General features: G+C 55.8%; 1 protein-coding gene and 2 pseudogenes across 2 annotated transcripts in view; 2 read left to right on the top strand and 1 right to left on the bottom strand.

Annotated features, from left to right (window-relative positions):
* Positions 1 to 13,336, top strand: part of MLLT1 (MLLT1, super elongation complex subunit) — a 56,402-nt gene that overhangs the window by 21,158 nt on the left and 21,908 nt on the right. The window lies entirely within an intron of this gene.
* Positions 1,615 to 8,741, bottom strand: LOC102885212 (annotated as a pseudogene).
* Positions 7,853 to 7,971, top strand: LOC112475959 (annotated as a pseudogene).

Here is a 13,336-nt window from a genome sequence, read left to right as displayed (position 1 = left end):
GGCCGTGTCCCGCATTTGCATGCAGTTGGATTTGTCAGCCACGGCCCGCACCTGCCTCGGGTGCCCTGTCTCCCTGCCCGCCTGGTTGCTGTTATTTTAGTTGTATTCAGTGAAACTCGCTCTGGGTCTTGCTCTGCATAGTCATGCCTGCCGCACGACAGAACCGCACGGGACAGTTTCATCCCCCAGGCCCAGTCCCTTTGAAGGCAGCCCCTCCCGCCACCCTCAGTCCCCCGAAACCACTCAGCTGTTTCCCGTCTTGTCATTTTTGCCTTTTCCAGAGTGTCATAGAAGTAGACGCGCACAGCATCCAGCCCTTTGTGTCTGGTGTCTTTCACTTAGCAGGATGCACCCACGCTGTTGGCGTGAGTGAACAGGCCTTTCCTGGGGACTGCCTGCACGAGCTGCTGTGCCTTTACCCTTTCCCGCCGCTGGGGGCGCACCTGAGCGCTCCCAGTTTGCTGATGACGAGTGTTCGCATACAGCTTTTCCCTGTGAACGAGAGTTCTCAGTTCGCTCGGTAAATATCCAGGAGTGGGATTGCTGGGTCTGGGACAGGTATGTTTAACGTTGTAAGAAGCTGCCCGACAGCCGTCTGCAGTGGCCGGTGAGGGCTCTTGCTGCTCTGTGTTCCTGCCGGCGCTCAATGAGGTCGATGGTTTTCTTTTTGCCTTCCTAATGGATGTGTGGTGGCAGCTTACTTTACAAAAAATAGTTTTATTCATGTACAATTTATATACCATATAATTCATTCACTTAAAGTGTACATGTCATTGGTTTTTAGTATATTCAGAGTTGGCGCAGCCATCACTAATTCTAGAACATTCTCATTATCCTAAAAAGAGAAACTGTTCCCATGAGCAGTCACTCCCCAACCCCCCCGCTTCCCAGCCCCCCCGGCAACCACTCATCCACTTTCTGTCTCTGTGGATGCGCCTGTTCCAGATTGAGCAGTCACTCCCCAACCCCCCCGCTCCCCAGCCCCCCGGCAACCACTCATCCACTTTCTGTCTCCGTGGATGCGCCTGTTCCAGACGTTTCACATAGATGGAATCACACGCTATGTGGCCTTTTGTGACTGGCTTCCTTTATTAAGTGTAATGTTTTAAGGTCCATTCACTCTTTTTTATGGCTGAATTCTATTTCTTTCTATAGATGGACCACTTTTTTATGTTCATTCTTCAGTTGATGGGCGTTTGTGTGGGTTGTTTCCACCGATGAGCTATTTTGTATGCAGTGTGTGTGTGCATGCGTGTGCGCGCGCACTTCTCCTGGGCGTGGACCTGGGAGTAGAACCGCTGGGTCTCGGCAGTCCTGTGATAGACTCTTCAGCAACCTCCGGACCATCTTCCACAGCAGCTGCACTAGTTTACATTCCCACAGCTGCGTGCAAGGCTTCCAGTTTCTCTACATCCTCACCAAGATTTTTTCCTTTTGATTGTAACTGTCCTGGTGGATATGAAGTGGTATCATTAGGTTTCGATTTTTGCATTTCCCTGATGGCTGATGACATTGGGCATCTTTTCATGTGTTTTTTTTTTTGTTTTTTTTTTTTGCTGTTCATATATTTTCTTTGGTGAAGTGTCTTTTCAGAATGTTGTCTTTTTTCATTGGGGTAGGTATTTTCTTACTATCAAATTTAAATAGTTCTTTATACACTTTGGATGCAAGTGCTTTGTGCAGTATATGATTTGCAAATAATTTTCCAAGTGGCTTGTTTTTCATTTTCTCAACAGTATCTTTTGCCCAGCAAAACCTTTGATTTTTTTTTTTCTCCTTAGCAAGCTTCTTTATATGCTCCTCAGGGGGAGTTGGGACAGATTCGTGGGCAAGTGCCTGTTGATGCTGGGAGCAGGGTGCACTGTGTTTCCTTAACAAGCGGGTTGGGACACCTCAGCCAGGCCTCCCCTGTCCAGCCTGTAGGGAAGAAGCAGTGGGGGTGCCCTGGACTTAGACTTTCCCGTCCTTGACTAGCTGTCACTGAGCTGGCAGAGTTGGGCCAGGAAACCATCACTGGGGCCGATCTCACGGCTCTGCCTTACGATGTCAGGGCAGACTTGACATCCACCTTCTGACCCATCACGAGGTCCAAGATAACTAGAGTTGGGGAGCGGCTGTCACCTTCGCAGCTGCGGACAAGCTCACGGCTGTGCTTTTGAGCCGAGGCCTGGTTGATGAAGTCTGCAGCCCTTTCAGTGTAGACGCTAAAGTTGAACTCCTACGTGCTGTTGGCCTTGAGGCCCAGGCACGTGATGCCAGAGCCCTCGTAGAAGCTGGCGTTGATGTTGACGCACATGAAAGACCTGCCCAGAGCAGCATTCAGGACGTGGGTGATGCCCACTTTCTGCAGCTTGGGGATGTCCTGAGCCACAGATTGGTTTCCCATGTAGGTCCTGGGGGTGACCTTGTTGCAGGGCTGGCCCGGGAGGCTGTAGCAGCTGCTGTCATCCGAGGGCAGGTCATCGAGATCCTGCACCGAGAGCTTGAGCAGGCCAGACGTGGAGGCAGCCGGGCCCTGCACACCGGGGCAGCAGCCAGCAAGGCGAGAGCGGCCAAATTTTGAATTTTGATAGTCCAGTTCATCATTGCTTTTTTCTTTTCTGGATGGTGCTTCCGATGTTATAGCTGAAGACCCTGTGCCGGACCCCAGGCCCACGAGTTTCTGCCACCCACCGGCGCCTCATGCCAAAACCGCTATTTAGCGGCAGGGAGAGATCGCCAGTAGGAGGGTGGTACCCTGTAGGAGGATGCCGCCGTCACTGATTCTTTGCAGTTGAGGGTTTTTTAGAAAAATTTATTTACCATGAGGAGGAGGAATCGCTTTTCTTCTTTCCTTTGCTTCAGTTTCATTGATTGATTCAGGCAGCAGATTCTAGGACACACTGGGGATCAAAGTGGACACAATCTCCTGTCTCGTGGAGGGGCGACAGATAGAAATCAAACAGTAACGAATGTGGCTGCGCGGGCAGAACTCATCAGTGGGCTGAGGCGGCAGCGGGCGCTGTGTGTGTGTCACAGGGGCAGCAGGAGGGGCGGGGGCAGGGTGTCGGGCACGGCTTCCCTTAGAAAGCGAGGTTTGCTCAGGGACTTGTGGGTGAGGAAGGGTCAGCCAGGCAGAGAGGATGGGGAGACCCCCTTCCCACAGAGTCGGGGACTTCGGGTTGCAGAAGGGAGTCTGGGGGAGGGCAAGCGAGGTCGGCAAGGCCACTCATCCCCAGCACACTGGGGAACCATCGGGGAGTTAAGCTTGGGCGGGGGAGGTGTGAGCTGGTCACACTTGCTTTATAAAAAGACCTCTTGGCCTGCGTGTGGCGAGGGGCTGTGCCATCAGACCCTCCACGAAGGGACGAGCCCTCTGCTCCCTCCGAGCGCGTCTGCCTCTTCGGGCGTGCCGTCGATGGCCACGGCTTCGGAATCCCTGCCAGGCACCGTCTGTGTGTGTCTCAGATTGTTTTGTGGTAGCACAGTCACTTTATGAAGCCTTTTCAAGAAGGAAGTCAGTGGCTGCCAAACAGGAAATACTTGTGTGAGTTCTGGGGTCCGTTAAAGCATAAGAAACAGGGTCGGTGCGCCGGGGTGGGGGGCTCCCAGGCGGACCTGGAGGGCTTGGTCTTGGGTGGGAGCAGGTGTGCGGGAGCTGATCTGATTTTTTTATTCTTCACATTAGAGTCGCCTGCCCCTTAACTCTGAGCTCCCCCGGCTTGTGGTCGGCGACACGGGGAAGAGAGGAGACAGGCAGCTGGAGCAGGGGACGGGAATGCAAAGAAACCCGCTCTGTCATTTCTCACGCCCGCCTTGGCCCTGTGGACGTGTGTCGGTGCAGACGCTGGTCTGGGCACGTGTCGGTATCAGGGCCAAAGCTCTACTGTTTAGCGCACAAAAAATCCCCTGCAGCTGACCCCGTTTCGTCTGGTCTGTGCCTCCCTTCGTTTTGAGGTGTACCGTCAACAACATACTTTTTGGGCGGAGGAAAAGAAACGTCAAGTGTGTGCGCTAACTTTAAGAGACAGCCCAACTTTCAGAAAAGGCAAAATATGAAGAAGTTGAGCTTGGTTATTTGCCGCTAACATCAGGCAGCCCCCTGCCCTCCCCCCGCCCCCCACAATAAGCTGTTATTGGGCAGGGAGCCCTTACTCAGAGGCTGCTACCTGAAGTCCCAGAAAGGGCATTTCGGTACATTTTATTAGGAGGTTAGTGGGTTTTTTTTTTTTTTTTTTTCCCTCTCCCAGAAAGTGTTTTTTAAAACAGCGGTGGTTTCCGAGCCTTAAGCCCTCAGAGGCATCTTGGACACAAGCTGGCTGACTTGTGTTCGGTGGGGGGAGACAGTTTGCGTGGGCAGTGTGGCAGGTCCTGTGACATGCTGTCGAGGTCCCAGGGCCACCGGATCCCCTGCCCCTCCCCACCCTTTAGCGTGGAAGTGACTCTGGGCTGCAGACAGCCACTCGTGCTGGGCTCAGGCGGGCTTTTCCCACCTGCCCTCACTTTAAATTGAGACTCAGCGAGAGTTGGTCTTGGGCAATTAAGCGGGGAACCGGGCCCCCTGTTCAGTACTCCCCTTCTGGGGTAGCCATCGTCTAGTTCCCTTGCTTTCCCTCAGGTGGGCGGGTGGAAGAGCCATCCGTCCTGCAGACTCCTTGGGGCTTCCCAGAGCTCAGGAGGTGGGCAGCCCTCCATGGAGCCAGCTGCCCTGGTGGACAGTGGCTGCGGGGACCGGCCCTCACTGGCGGATGGCCGAGGAGCCTGAACAGAAGGGACATTGTGCAACGAGATCCAGGGAAAGGTCAGAGGGCTGCCGCGTTGTGACAAGCCGTGTGAATGTGGAGGGCTGTGTGGCTCGGTTTCTTTCTACTCCTCGGAGCGTCTCTCCCTGGAGCATCTTTCTGCTCCTCAGTGTGGGGCCTGGAAGCATCTGTGCTTCCTCGAGGGCAGTCAGTGTCCAGGCCACGCAGAAAGCACCTCGAAAGCGTGACCGTGCAGGGAAGAGCCACGGCTGATCACCGTCACCTCAGGACCAGGGGAGGCGGCCACCCCCTCTCGTGCCTGCACACAAAGGGGCGGAGGCACTGGCCTGCGTCAGCTTGCCTGAGGACCTCTCCTCACTGACGGTTTCCCAGTAACTCAGGCATTTGCACCGTTAGCCCCCAAAGTGAAGGAGGGGTGCAGCTGAGTAGGGGTGAGGCAGGGAGTACTGTGGGGTGCTCATCTGCACAGCTCAGCCCCACGCTGTCTGTGGGGTCGGGGCTGCAGGTCGTTCACCCTCGGCCAGGGTTGGACAGGCCTTCCCTTCCCGTGTTTCGCATCCCTGGCTCTTGTGTCTTTGTTTTACAGCCACCGTGGGGGGTGGGAGTGGTGGTCTCTCTTAGACGTGGGGGCCAGTGAGGTTCAGGTGGAGACTGACCATTCGCAGGTCCCCTCAGCTCCAAGCTTTCATGGGCTCATCCTAGGGACACCACATCCTTTCCTCCTTTTTGTCTGTTTTGGTCCAGGTTTCTTTGTCAAATTGCTGTTGCAGGCTTTCTCACTCTTTCTGGTGTTTTATTGGGAACTACTCATTAAGTTAGGGCTCCAGGTACCGGAAGCTTACTTTAAGCTGAAAAGCGTTCGTCTGTTTCAACGGCAAGGTCTTTAAAATGTAGCGTGTTCCTTTCTGCCTTCTCGTTTCAGTTTCTGATTGCTTGTCAGTGCATGGATATATTCAGGTTGTCATAAATTCAAATGATGTGGAAGCGTGCAGAGTAGAAAAATGGGACTCTTTCCTTCCCATCTCTTTCCCATCCCCTCCCAATCTTTTGGATCTCTCAAGAGGTGAATAACTGAGTGTCTGTCACGCGGCACGGTCCCTGTGTTTTCCACTGATGCAGCAGTGAAGTGTATGTGCTCTGGAAGCCACGGGGTCCGTTCCGGTCGCCCCCAGTTTTCACCGCCTTCCGCTGCCCGCAGGCTGCGGCGCTCCTTCCATGCCCGTGGTGGAGGTGACCAGCGTTTTTGAGCGCTCTTACGTGGGTGGGGTCCGTTATTCCATTTCACAGGTGAGGAAGCTGAGGCACAAACAGGTGACATGCCCTGCTCGAGGCGACGCAGTAAGTGCAGAGCGCGCTTAGCTCTAGAGCCTGCCCCTCGGTCGCTGCGCCCCGAGGCTGCCCTCCGCGCACGTGTTCCATCTTGTCGGAATTCGAAGGCGCAGAAAGCACGTGTTCTTGTGCCCCTGACCTCCAGAGACAGCGCCTTCCTGATGCGCGTCTCAGTGGGCCGCCTCTCGCCATCGCTGCACCTGGCGGGCCCTGAGCGCGCCTGCGAGGGGCCCCACCTGGCCTTCCTGAGGGCCCTGCCAGCCAGAGTCACAGTCTTTTCTCCCTCCTTGTCACCCAGAGCCCTGGGGGTTTATTTCCTCCTCTCGCCGAGACTCAGAGAGGTGGCGAGTCACACAGAGAGGCGCTAGCAGAGCTGCTTTGGCATCCAGGTCTCAGACCCCAAACCAACAGTTTTTAGCCCACATTGCACTGTCCTCCTTACGCTTTCTAAAAGCTTTTCTTCTGCTTATAACTACAGAGGTGGTATATTTCAGTTGCAACGACTCGAAGCCCTCTCCAGCTTACGTCCTTGAAGTAACTACTCGAACCGTTAGTTGCTGAAGTCCTTCCAGAAACATTTGTTCTGTGGCACATGTGTGTGTGCACGCACATTTTAAAACTAAATAGCCGTGGACCGACGTGCCAGCGCACACACCCCTACCTCATTCTCTGCGACGTCCGCCTAGCGCGCCCTAGACCAGCTGTGATGCCCCAGCGCCCCTGCTGAGGGCTCTCCTGTCCCATCTCCGGGCCCCTCACCGCTGCAGCGGCCTCAGTGACCCTCAGACATTGGTTCTCAAGCTCCGTCGGTAGCATCGGATCCCGAAAGTGGGATTTCAGATTCGGTGGTGTTTGCTTCGGGACGTTTTTCCCGTGTCACTTCCTTTGCTCTCCCTACCAGGCGGTTGGCAGTTAATTCTTGCCACCCTGGAGCAGTCTGGTTCCGGTTCTCTGGTTCTCCGTGGGCTGGGCACTCCGTGGGCTGGGCAGCTGCCGGGCTGGGCGGGTTAGCACTGCATGCACAGGAAGATGCCAGAGGCCTCCATGCTCAGACCCTCAGGTCTGGCTCTTACTGGTTCCCTGTGGCTTTGGCAAATAAATAAATGCCGTGAAACCTCGGTTTCCTCTGCTGACACGTCGTGAGAATGAGAAGACATCTCGGATTATTTGTGAGGATGAGCTAAGGTGCTAGGTAGGCCTGTAGCACAGCGCCTGGCCCGGGGAGGGCTGCCTCCGTGCCGCTGGTGGCCAGCAGCTGCTTGAACACGAGAGCAGGGCATTTGCCTGGTGGCCACGGAGGATCCAGGGGACCCGGGGGGCGGAGGGTTCTATTGGGCTCCTCCCGGCGCCTTGGGGGCTTGCCCTGTCTGCTCTTTCACTCCGGTTCCAGGATAGAGCCTGCTCACAGTAGGTGGTTGGTAGGCACTCAGATGCAGCACCTCCAGCAAGGCTGCGGATGGAGCCACGCATATGTATTTAAACTTATTTAGTGTACAAAACTTGGAAGTACACACAGAAGTAGGGGGAATAGCAGAGCAAACCATCGCCCCACCCCGTACCGCCCGGCTTCAGCAGCGCCTTGGCAAAATGTCGCTTTCATCTCTGCCCCCAGGGTTATTTTGAACCAGGTCTTAGATACCCTAGCTTTCACTCTGTAAATATTTCGGTCTGTGTCCATAAAAGGTCTCTTAAAAAAAAAAACACTAACCACAACATCATCATAACTAGAAATTAATAAATTAATAATCCTTTAATATTAAATATCTAAATGTCAGTTTTGAGTCTATGGCCATGCCACCCTGAACGTGCCCGATCCCGTCTGATCTCGGAAGCTAAGCAGGGTCGGGCCTGGTTAGTGCGTGGATGGGAGACCACCTAGGAAAACCAGGTGCTGTAAGCATAAAAAGTTTTTAAAAAATAAAGGATTGTAAGCCAACAAGGTCCATGTAATCTGTGAGGTCAACCAAGGGTTGCCTTGCCTAAAAAAAACTAAAAACAATAATAATGTCAATTTCCCTAATTGTTATGTATATATGTATGTATATATACATACACACATAAAATGTTTATTTAAATCAAGATTCAAATAAGGTCAGAGCATCGTTATTGCTGTGTCTCTTGTGCTTCTTTAACTCTTTTTTTCTCTCTCCAGCTTCTCTCCCTTTCTCATTTTTTCTTTCCTTGCAAAGCATTTTAAGGAGTCATGTCATTTGTCCCGTAGGGACGTCGTGGTTAGATGTAGGGCTGTGAGCAGATTCAAGTTTGACCTTTTTTAAGCCTGGAATCTGCGAGTGAACCCCAGGGCCTCTCATAGGGGAGAGTCAGGCTCCAGGTGAGCGTGGGCCGGGCAGAGGTGGCAAGGTGACAGCCTGGTCCTGAGGAGCCAGGTGTCCTCCTGCGGACTGCCGGGAGTCTGAGGGTTGGTGACTCTTAACATTTGTACCCAGGGTGGGGCAGTCAACCTGGGGGTCCTCTGGGGCCAGGCCTACCAGCTGCGCTGGAGATGGCCCAGGGGAGGGGCGTCCTCAGGTGGTGGAGGGACAGCGTTGCGGGCTCCTGGCTCAATCGGCTAGCCCCGTGTGCCTGGGTGTGCCCCATGCCAGGGCCGGTGGCCCACTCGGACTCCCGCAGCTTGGCCTCCCTGTGCACCGTGTGCACTGTGTGCACCATGGGTGGGAGCCCACGCTGCTGGCTTCGACGCTGGCCCGTCTAGCCAGTTCCTCCGCATATTACTTTGCTGAGGCTGGAGGAGCCTCTGGCCCATGGCCAGTGGCCCGGGGAGTGGGTGGCCACCCATGACCTGGTCTGAGAACGCTCGAGGCCGGCCCAGCTGCCTTTGCTGAGAGCAGTGCGTATGTAGGGGTCTGGCTGGACCGCCTGGGGATGTCACTGTTGGGAGGGCTGGTGCAGCATACCTCGGCGAGGGTGCTGCTGGCTCTCAGCACCGCGGTGCTAGCTGTGTGTCCCCTTTCTCTAGGCTGGTTCCCCCCGGGCTGGGCAGGGAGCGGTCTGTTGCCTGCCTGGAGGTTCCCAAGCTTCTCAGGCCTAAGGTCTCGTCCAGAGGACGCTCCAGTCAGCCATTCTGTGTGCTCTGACGCACGCACCAGTGCAGGGCACACGCCAGTCCCCCGGGAGGCCTCCGCCTGACCTCCGGGAGTCGGGCAGAACTCTTGCCCTGCCCTGCTGGGCTTCGTGGGCCTGAAAACCTCCCCAGGGGTCCTGGAGAACACCTGCCTGAGTGAATCTCGGCTCCCCACCGACCAGCCAGCCATGTGGCACCAAGCAGGTTGCTGCCTCTGTTTGTTTCTTCATCTGTGAAATGGGGACAGTAAGGGCACCTGTGTTTTGGGCTTTGAAGCATTCGTACATATTAAGTGCTTGGCAAAGTGCCTGGCTTCACAAGTGTGACGTTACATAGTATGGTCAGCTCAGTATTGCTGCCTCCGTGACCGCTTTACCTACAGACCCCAAGTATTCATGAGGTTAGAGATCCCTCCTCTGTCTCGGTCACTGCTGTGAGCACATGACAGGCACCCATTACGTTTTTGTCGGGTAAAGGAGGATGTGGGCACATTGAACAGACACAGGTGCTTGGTCAGTGCCAGGCCCATCAGGGACAGAAAAGGGTCCCTTTGTTCTTGATGCTCACAGTCCAGTGGGGTTGGTGGACAGAAAACAGGCATCATCCTCTGGACCTTGATGAGTGAGTTCTACTTGTGAGAGCGAACTGCACACTGTGACTGGAGACAGTGGTCCGAGAAGGCCACTGCGGGGCGAGTGCCAGCCCAGGGGAGAGCCGGGGGCAGGGAGTGGAAGATGGCCGCAGGACATGGGGGCAGTGGCCCGAGCTGGCCCGGCCACTCTAGCTGTGGTGGTGCTTTGCATTTTGCTCAAGGCTCAGGAAGGCCATGGGCAGGTTTTGAAGGAGTGGGTTGAGAGTGAGCCGGGAGCCATTTTAAACTCCGTGGATTAAGAGGGGGCTCTCGTGGGAGCAGCCGGAAGGTTAGGAGGTGATGAGTGGTCCAGGGAGACAAAGAGGAGGGGCTGGCCGAGGAGCCAGGGAGAGGTGGCCAGACTGCCGTGCGGCCAGAGCATCAGCCTGGGGTCAGCCTGGGGTCAGCCGGGGAGGGTGGGGAGGAGAGGAAGTCCTCCTGAGCCCCGGGGCGCCCCTGCGTCTGGCAGAGCTGCGGAGTGCCCTTCCAGTGTCCCTGTTCCCCTCTGTCGGCCGCATCTCCCAGGCACCCTCCTCTGGCCCAGATCTTTCTGGAAAAAGCAGTAGCTTTCATTTGTTAATGGCACCGAGCCAAGCGCCATGGCTGCGTCATCTCATCGGATGCTCCCAGTGTTACAGGTGACGAAACCAAGGCTCCAGAGGGCAAGCCAGGGACCGAGGCCGGTGAGCTGGTGAGCGACGAGCCCCAGCCTCCCACCCCGCTCCAGCTGCCTGCCAACCTCCTGCTGGTGCCCCTGGGCTCCGGTTGCCTCCCCGCCGCCACGTCCCCTGAGCGGAGCTCCTCCAGATGTGCAGCTTTGCTGCTTGCTGTGTCCACTCAGAAGGTCGCGGGGAAAGGCCGCAGCAGCTGCAGAGGAGACACGGGGGTGGGAGGAGCCCGCTCGAGCCACCAGCTAGGTCCAGCGTTCCCGCACGCCGCCACATCCGGCCTGGCCCCGGCCCAGCTCTCCCCAGCCTGTGTCATTTGGAGCAAGCCCCAGACACCAACATTTCAGGTGTTGATATTCCAGAATGTTCTCTCAAAGATAAGCATTGCTTTTTAATAGTAATACTATTATAATAAAAGTGGTAGCACACCTATAAATTAATAATTACTTAATACCCAGGGTTTCTTTCTTTTTTTTTTTCTGTTCGAATCAGGGTCTAGGTAAGATCCACACATTGTGATTCATGGGTTTGTCTCTTAAATCCCTTTTCATCTATAGAGTCTCCCTCTTTGCCATTTGTTGAAGAAACTGGGTCATTTGTCCTGTAGAGTTTGGTACCATCTGGCTTTTTGCTGCTTCTGTCCCTGTGGTATTAATTTAGCACAGTCTTCTGGTTTGTGTATTCCCTGTCAACTTGAACTTGAATCTGGAGGTGAGATCTGCCTGGGAAGGTGGCAGGGGGTCCCATCTGGTGGTGTGTGTTTGTGAAGTAGGCAGCTGTTGATGGGCAGCGCCTCGATGGCTTTGAGGAGTCACCGAACAGTGACGCCGTCATCCCTTCTCCACGCGTGCCTTTCGCCTGTCGCCTCCTGCGTGGTTACCCCCGGAAAGGCAGCCCCGGCGCTTGGTCCTCCCTCTCCTTTACGTGCCAGTTTCAGACCCCACAGCAGTCGCCGCGTCTTGCAGGCGGAGGACATGGGTCTGGCTTTGCTCTTCTGAGCCTAAGTCCCTCTGCCCAGGACGCAGTTCGCCCTCCCAGGGCCCACGGCCTTTCTCTCTGAGTCGCTGCTGCCACCGCTCTCTGGCCCATCCCCAGCTGCTGCCACGCGGGCCCTCGGGGCTCCCATGGGAACGCACTTCTCCCTGTCCCCCTGACACTTCTTGACTTGACCGACTCACAGCCATTCAATTCTCCTAGCCTGTCACAGCGTCCAGGGCCTTCTGACCCCTTCCCCGCCCCTGCTGTGGGCTCAGGCTCTTCTCTTCTCCATCCTCTGATTTCATTTTTTTGGCAAATATGGAGTGCCTCCCATGTGCCAGCACCTGGGGGGTACAGGACAGGGGTCCCCAGAGCCCCTGCCTCCAAGGGCTTCCCAGTCTGGTGGAGAGACACGCCCTGTGACAAATGCCTCATTAAGGGCAGTCATGGGGCAGTTTGGGCAGGGAGGAGGGACACTGGCCATGTTTACGGGCATTACAGTGGCTCACTACAGGGCGTCCTTCCCTTGACAGGACTGGGAAGCAGCTAAGGGCCTCAGGGCAGTGGCTGCCTCCTGGGACTCTCCTGGCTTCCTCCACGGCCTTTCTGTGGTTGACGGTGCCCTGCGAAGCGTCACATCACACGGATAAGCAGGAAGAGAGGTGCCGAGGCTTTCTCTCCGCACGTTTGTGTTTGATTTGGGAAGGAAAGCCCTCCCTGGGCGTAGCTACCCTATGCCTTTGCATCTCAGCACCCCGCCTCGGCCAGGGGACGTCTCCGTGTCTGGTTTAGACGGGCGGGCCGAGTGAGACACCCTCGCTGCCTGAGACTAGGGGCAGCGGGGAGGGGCGAGGCCGGTGTCGCCTTGGAAGCCGGCAGTGGCCCGAGAAGGACTGCTTGCTTGTCTTCTCACCAGACCTGGGGCTCCCAGAAGGCAGAGTCTTCGGCTTTTACACGTGGCAGGCATGTCCGAAAGTGGGGACAGGGCCATCCACATGGACCGCCGGACCCCACCCCTGTCCTCCTCGTTTAGAAGTGGGCACGCGGCCAGCTGGCTCCCACTCAGGCGTCGCCCGTTCACCAGGGTTCACAAAGCCTGGCGTTGCTCCTGCAAACCAGAGGGCCTTGCTGGGGGGCCGAGGCGCGTGGCCAGGCTGCCGCGCCCCGCCTTCGCCTCCTCTCTCCCCGGGACTGTGAGCTTGCAGGAGGCTGGGGTGGAGAGGCGGTGCGGCCACTTCCGGGAGGACCTGTTGTGAGGCCTCCTTCGGACCGTTGAGAAACCTTCACTGGCTCCTGTGCTGCTCGTTTTTTCTCTCCCAATGGAGAGCACTTTTTAAAATGGGGGTGTAATTCACATTCCAGAAAATTCACCCTTTGAAAGCACACAGATTCGGGGGGTTCTAGTACATTCAGCATTGTGCCATCATCACAGATTTAAATTCCAGAACGTTTTCATCACCCCAGAAAGAAGCCCCGTGCCCATTAGCAGTCAGCTTCCATTTCCCCCTCCCCAGTCCCTGACGCTCACGAACCCACTTCCTGCCTGTGTGGACGTGCCTGGACGTTTCATGTGAATGGGGTCACACGCTGTGTGGCCTCCAGTGCCCCGCTTCTCGCTGAATGTCATGTGTTCAGGGTCCACCCACGTCGTAGTGAGTGTCAGCGCCTCGCTGCTTTAAGGCTGAGCGCCGCTCCAGTGTGTGGACGGGCCACGTCGCGTTCATTCAGTCCTCTGCTGATGGACACTTGGATTGTTGCCCCTTGTGCCTACTGTGACTCACGCTGCCGCGGACGTAGACATACAAGTTTCTGTGTGACTGTGTTTCCTTTTCTTTTGGGTGTGTATCTAGGAGCTACATGGGTCACACAGATATTCTATTTCAACATTTTGAGGAACTCGTCGACA

This window comes from Pteropus alecto, unplaced genomic scaffold, assembly GCF_000325575.1.
Source record: "Pteropus alecto unplaced genomic scaffold, ASM32557v1 scaffold30, whole genome shotgun sequence".
NCBI classification, from domain to species: domain Eukaryota; kingdom Metazoa; phylum Chordata; class Mammalia; order Chiroptera; family Pteropodidae; genus Pteropus; species Pteropus alecto.
This window is presented reverse-complemented; position numbering and strand designations above follow the sequence as displayed.